The sequence below is a fragment of the Lipotes vexillifer genome, unplaced genomic scaffold (genome assembly GCF_000442215.2).
Source record: "Lipotes vexillifer unplaced genomic scaffold, Lipotes_vexillifer_v1.1 scaffold1691, whole genome shotgun sequence".
Lineage (NCBI taxonomy): Eukaryota > Metazoa > Chordata > Mammalia > Artiodactyla > Lipotidae > Lipotes > Lipotes vexillifer.
The window spans coordinates 3,632,741-3,640,147 of record NW_006789046.1 but is presented as its reverse complement, the minus strand read 5'-3'; positions in this window follow the sequence as shown (position 1 = coordinate 3,640,147).

The window sequence follows — 7,407 nt, the reverse complement described above, 5'->3', positions numbered from 1 at the left end:
GGGAAAGTTTGAAACAGTTACCATAAGGGGCTTTGCGCCGACCACATTAGATTATAAGAGGAACGTTAGCAGTAGGGGCTTGGAATAGCATAAGTGGGTACAGAACTCGTCGCTTCCTGAGCCTGCAGTTTCAGGCAATCTGGAAAGCAGACTGAAGGTTGGGGCGGTACAGAGGTGTGGATAGCATAGTGGAAGGAAGGCCAGGGGGTCTGGGGGGTGGGGGGCATCCAAATGGCATTTTGGGGGCTTGGGCCATGTAAAATGGCTAGAGAAGCAGAAGAGAGAACGGGGTAGTCCAGAGTAGAATAAAAGTTAAGGAGGCTGGGTCAGCAAGGGCAGAGCCTTCTGTCTTGGTCTCCTAGAGTGGCAAGGTGTCGTACAAAAGTTTGAAAGGAGATCCTTCCTGAAGTCACCCAGACACCTGAGGGACAGTCTAAACTTCCTGCCCATACTGTGGCCTGTTGTTTTGGAAAAGCAATGGTAGGAATTTATAAACTATTTGGACCCTGGTGTGACAATGTCCCCTGAAATTTTTAACTGAAAGAAAACTGTTTCTTGGAAAGAAAATTGTTGAAAGGATTTGCTTTCTTATATAAGGATTTAACATCTTACCTTTTCGCCAGCAGGTGTCGCTCTCATTTAAAATTTAAAAAGTAAAGGTTTATTAAAGAAAGGAACCAAAGTGTCCAGCTTGCTGGAAGTTCTTTATTAGCTGTGTAGTTATTCACTGGCTGCTATTCTAATTTCTTCTAAATAAAACAGATCATTTGTTGACGATCCATATGAATCAAGCTAAAATTCCCACTGCCTTACTGTGTTCTACTGTGTGAAAATAGTGATGTGTCAGGTCGACTGGTTTGTGAGACTTTGTCATTGAGGTATCGCCTTAGATCCGGGTCTGTTTGAGAAGAGGAATGTCAGAATTGCTTTGATACCCTAGCCTAGTTCTTTGGGCAGCGATAGATTGAGAAATGTGGATCTGAAGAGAGTATGGATAGTCAAAACTGACCATTTGGTTTATCTGTATTTTAAGAATAGATCCAGATTTTAAGAGTCTCTATTTCTCAGTTGAGATTGTTAGTTGCCTGCTAGTTTCAAAGATCTGAAAAATACTAGCTTAAAGAAGGTTTATCGCTATCTCATGTAAAAGAGGCCAGAGGTGCAGCTTGGCAGGGTCAGAATTCTTGGTTCCCTCTCCCTCGTCCCTCTGCTGAGTGCCGCTTCTCTTCCTTTTCCTCAGCATCCAGGGTGACACCCCCCCCCCAGACCACCAGCCATGACACTAGTATCTCAGGCAGCTAGAAATACAACCATGAGGGTGAGTGTGTGGGTAAATTGGGAATACTGTGCTTGCTCTGTCCTCTGGGCCCTTGGTCTCGCTTGCTACTTTGCAAATATCTAGTGACATTTTTCCGTTTGTGAGATAAGGTGCTCGTACCTCAGTTGGTACAGAATTGTAAGGGAGAATCTCTCACCCGAAAAGACTTGTGATCTACCACGACTGATGGTCCTTTATGAAAACCGATAGTTATTTAAATTTAACATATTTCTGAGAAGCCAACTCAAACTTTAACTCCTTCAAGAAGACAGTGCTGTTTCTAGACCAGCGCTATTCAATAGAAATAGAATTCAGGCCACAAATGTGAGCCACATAAGGAACTTTAAATATTCTAGTAGCAACATTTTAAAACTAAAAATAAACAGGTGAGATTACTTTTAATATTTTTAATTCAGTATATTCAAAATTTTATCATTTCAATATATCAATATAAAAATTAATGAGATTTTTGTGTACTGACTCTGAAATGCAGTGTGTATGTACTTAGAGCACATCTCAGTTCAGACATCAAGTGCTCGGTAGCCATATGTGGTTAGTGGCTACCATGTTGGGCAGTACATGGTTACCTTCCCGCTAAGTGACCAACTTCCAGTCTATACCACATGCTTCTGTGTCTTGTAACTTTTATTTCCCCTGTTGATTGTTGGTTCACTTAGGTGAGAAACACCTTATGCTTCAGTGCCTTCCTACAGCAGCAGTCAGCACCATCCTGGGCTCAGCCCAGGGAATCCTGTTTGGCTTTTGGGTACTTTCAGTTTGTAGGGTGACAGCTTCCAAGCATCACTGTCCAGTACACAACTGAAGGTCAAGGCTGAACTAGAGCTGGGGGCAATATAGAACAGACAGTATTCGGGTGTCAGCCTAGAGTTGATGGTCCTAATCGTGAACCTGGATGGCCTCTCCGCAGAGTCCAGGGCAGAGGAATGAGGCCAAAGATTTGAAGTCTGCTTCTTGCTTCTGGTCAGAGGGCCAGCAGAGCAAATGGGAAGAAGAGGTGAGCAGCTCATCCAGTCTGTGTTGACAGGGTAACAGAGAGTGCATTCTGTTCTCGCAGCGCAGTGCTAGGCGGTATTAAGAGCACCTGGGTTTCTAAGAGAGCGACCAAATCTCTTCAACTTAAAGTGTTCCCTTTGTTTTCGTGAGTAATAGCATCATATTACCCTTCATTCAGTATTCATAAAGAGAGTGAGCCTCCCAATTGGAGAGGAGACATGAAACTAATTAGTTAGTTATACTTATTTATTTATTAAAACAAAACAACGCTCACACAGGACTTTGGCATACATTACTTGGATTTTTCCCCTAAGAAATTTGTACGTCTGATGCTTAATATAATAGCACAAGAAGTTTCTAGTCCCTACACCAGGAGCTGGTCATACTTTTCCTGTGAAGGGCCAGATAGTAAGTATTCTAGACTTTGTAGGCCGTATATATGTGGTCTCTGTGACATGTTGTTCATTGTTTTTTTCCCTGCCTTTTAAAAACGTAAGAAACATTTAGTTCACCTGCTGGCTCCTGCCCTGATCAGCAGTTATTCACGCGGAAAGAGAGGACTGGCCTAGAGTCCTCTCACTCTCAGAACGAGGCGATCTTACAGAGACACAGATGTAGACAACAAATGTATGGAAGCCAGGGGGGAAAGCGGGCTGGGGGGCTGGTGGTGGTGGGATGAATTGGGAGATTGGGATTGACATATATACACTAATATGTATAAAATAGATAACTGATAAGAACCTGCTGCATTAAAAAAATAAAATTCAAAAAAAAGGGGCTATCTTAGATATAAAAAGGAGTACACATAATGCATCAGGCAGATAACACAAGGAAAGTTGAGTATTTCATATCAGATAACTTAGAACTGGTTGTTTAGATTCAAAACTAGCTGAGCCTGCGCATCTGGAGCCTGTGCTCCGCAACGGGAGAGGCCACAACAGTGAGAGGCCCCGTACCGCAAAAAAAAAAACTAGTAACTGACAACATTCATTTATTTCATCATTTCTGTATCATGAATTCCTTTTCCTCTAAAGGTTTTGAAGAAAAATAGCCCTGAATTTGTCCTTTGATACTTTTGAAAAGATAACAGCAGTGTCATTGGAAGACCAGTCCTGACAGCAACTGTCATCTTGGTTAGTAGACTTGGGCCGAGGGGGTCTGTGTGGATGAGGGTAGGACGGGGTGATTTCTTAGGGTCAGTGTGGGTTCTTTGCTTCCAAGTCCTTGCCAGTTGTTTCCTCCAGGTTTTGAGTTCAGGTAGGTTTTCTTCGTTTCCAGCCTTTGAACAGGCAGGATGACGGGTGGAAGCGCCTAGCCTGGTAATTGCTGGCCAGCCGATGTCGGTTACTACAAAAGGAAACGGGGTTTTGTAACAAGGGCAGGTAGAGCTCTCTGTACTTGCTGGTGGTTCTCTTGCTTCCTTCCTCCCTCTACTCCTCTTCCTCCTTTTCTTCTTCTGCTTCTTTTGAATTTTGTGGTAAAAGGAAAGAACCAATTGCATTCAGACTCTGAGCTTCCTAAGAAGCAACTGCAAGGTCTAGAATAAAACCTTTGGGCCAGATACATTAAAATGTGCAGTTAAGTGAATTGATATGCTGATTACATGTTTTTAAATAAATTTAGTAGTTCTAAGTTTCCCAGACAAGTGTACCTCTAATCTGCTCTCAATTTCGTTCGCAAAGTCCTAATGGGAAGTGAAAGAGACACCAAATTTGCTTCTCTGCTTTTCGTTTTTTGTCTTTTTAGTTAATAGACTTTATTTTTTAGAGCAGTTTTAGGTTTACAGAAAGACTGGGCAGAAAATAAAGGGTTCCAATATATTCCATCTCTCCACCCCCAATCCATCCTCAGTGTCTCCTATTATTAATATCTTGCCAGTGGTGTGGTGCATTTGTTACAATGGATGAACCAGTATTGATACATTATTATTAACTGAAGTCCAAAGTTTACCTCTGCCTTCACTCTTTGTGCTGTACGGTTGATGGGTTTTGGCAAATGCCTCATGTTGTGTATCCAATCTCACAATATCACAGTGTCACCGCCCTGAAAGGCTCCTGCACTCTGCCTGCTTATCCCTCCCTCCCTCCCTCCCTCTCTCCTGAGCCCCTCTCAACCACTGAGTGCCTTATGGTCTCCGTAGTTCTGCCTTTTCCAGAATGTTATATTATAGGAATCATAGCGCATGTAGCCTTTCCAAACTGGCTTCTTTTACCTAATAAAATGCATTTAATGTTCCTCCATTTCTTTTTATGGATTGATAACTCATTTCTTTTTAACACTAATATTCCATTGTATGGATGTACCATGGTCTGTTTATCCACTCACGTATAGAAGGACATCTTGGTTGCTTCCAGTTTTTGGCAATTATGAATAAAACTGCTGTAAACATTCCTGTAGAGGTTTTTGTGTGTGGACATGTTTTCCACTCATTTAGGTAAATACTTAGAAACTTCTGCTACTTTAATTAGCTAAAGGCCAATATCAGGAAAAAATATATTTGAAGGCCCCTGTACATTTAAAAATCAACCTATAGGGATTTCCCTGGCAGTCCAGTGGTTAAGACACTGTGCTTCCACTGCAGGGAGTGTGGGTTAGATCCCTGGTCAGGGAACTAAGATCCCACATGCTGCACGACGCGGCCAAAAATTTTTTAAAAAAAGAAAAAAAAGGAAGTGTTAAAAATCAACCTATAATAGGTTTTATCACTTTCTTTAAAAAAAAAAAAAAAAAAAAAAGATGTAATGGATGTTCATCTAAGCAGTATACAATGCTGAATGCATTGGGAAACACCCAAACTGGCCTAGGAGAGTCAGGGAAGGTTCTGAGGGGAAGTGACATTTAATTTGATATTTAAAGAATGACTAGGAATTACCATGTTTTATTGAATCTGAGATACGATCAGTTGTTTTATGCATTATTTTGTGCACCACTTAGAAAAAAAGCATTGCCTTTTAAACTGATACATACAACATCAATTATAAGATGCATCTCAGTTTGAGAGATGTTGAAATGCGGAAATATGTTGTTTTAGGACTGATGATACATGGTGGTTAGACAGAAGAGGGGGCACAATGGCCCAGAAGCAGGAAGTTCAGCATCGTGAAGTTAGAGGGGGCTGGAAAATTGGGCATTAGGACAGCTAACTGCTAGGACCTTGGACTTTATCCTAAGGGCCGTAGGAATCCCCGAAGCCTTCTAAACCAGGGAGGCGATCTGCATCTCAGAAGGATCATGCTGGCCGCAGTGGATGATGGATTAGAAACAGGCGCTGGTCATGGCAAAAGGAATGGAAATTGATGGAGTAGTTTGAGGGCTACTTAGGGGAGACATTTGGAAGCTAGAAATGTCAATGTTCGGTGGTTGGTTGGATGTAGGTTTGGGGAGATGGGAGTAATCAAGGATGGAACCCGGGTTTCTGACTTGGAGCCATTTGCCGGGAGAACAACAGGAAGACTCAGAAGAAGAATGAGTCGAGAAAGCTGACGAGTGTTTGGGACACGTTGACTTTGAGGTGCCCGTAAGACTTCGATGTAGGTATCTAATAGCCATCCAGGTCTCAGACCAGGACCACAGGGTTGATGAATGAAGCGTTGTGCGAGGATTGGATGACCCAGGGTTAGTGTCTGCTGCAGAACCTTAAAGAGGCAGAAGCAGCAGCCTGTCACTGGGGAGCAGAAAAGAGTGGCTGGAGAGGTCAGAGGAAATCCAAGAAAGGACTTGCAGTGTCGTGGAGGCCCAGGAAGAGAGGCTCAGGACAGCCACAGCAGTCACCGCCAGTACAGACGACTGAGAGGGCAAGCAGAGGAAGCTCAGGGGGGCATAGGGTTTCAGCCACAAGGAGGAAGAGGAGGGTGAGAGGACCTGGCTGAGAGGCACACAGCAGGTGAGGAAGCTGGACCAGGAGTGCGATGGAGGAGAGGAGAAGGAGGCCAGTAGGGAGGGGCTGTGGGTCGAGGAGAGCCGGAGCGCCTCTGTCTGGAGAGAGCAGAGGTGCGCGCATGCCTAAGTGCTGACCAGGAGGGCCTGGTTGCAGGGTGGCCACACCCTGGCCTGGTTACTGGTTGGAAATGTGCTCTCCTGCACTCCACACGCGAACTCGGTGGCCGGATTTCTCTTCTCTTGTACACTCAGCGATGTCCATCTACTAAGCCCTGGAAGAAAAAATATAAATATTTGTAAAACAAAGAATTAACCGAAGACCCAGTCTTCAACTTTGAGCCTTTATATCCGCTCTGGAGAATGTCATGAGTTGAAGATCCAGGACACACAAAGTCCTTGTGGTACCTCTCTGACACCATAGGCAGTGAGATGCCCCAGTATTTCATGTGCGACTGAGGAAGGGATGTGCCGTCGATGGTAAGACACATGCCGATGTGAGTGATTTTCACATGTGAAGAAATGTGAGTCTTGGAATTGGTGAAATATAATACTAGCCTTGGATAGGAATAACAGAAGTGTGGGACAGAGAACAGTGTGATGTGTATTGTAGGAGCAGAAACCTGGTTTTTGCCTGCTGGTCTTTATTTCTTTGAAGAATAAGGTTCAGTTTATCTTCTGGGGATGGGAGATAAAGGCATTATCACTGGAGAGTGGAAGGTCTTTGAATGAGTCATTGACAGCAGTGGAACCAGGCAGACCGAGGAAATCATAGGCTGGTCAGGAAGCACTGAGCATGTCCTGAGGTTAGGGCCCAGGAGTTCATAGTGATGCCAAACTGCACAGCTCTGTTTTCTTGAGAGACTTAGCAGTCCGAGTCCAGGGTGGAGAGAGTGGACAGTGACAGTGGCTTCATCCAGAATTGAGGGTTTGCCAGGCAGGGTGACAGAAAAACAGTGGGCAGAGGCTTCGCGGATACTGACTGTGTACAATGGGGTCGCGGGGAGGACAGCAGAACGCATTGCGGGAGGGGAGAAATGCAGGCTGATTGCAAGGGATAATAAAAGGCAAACAGTGTCGACTGGAAAGGTTTTTATAATGCTGCTTATACAAACAAGATATACAGAGAACTAGGTATAACTCGTTTTGCACATAGCTTTTACTCAACTCTGAAATCAAAGACATTTATAAATTAAGTC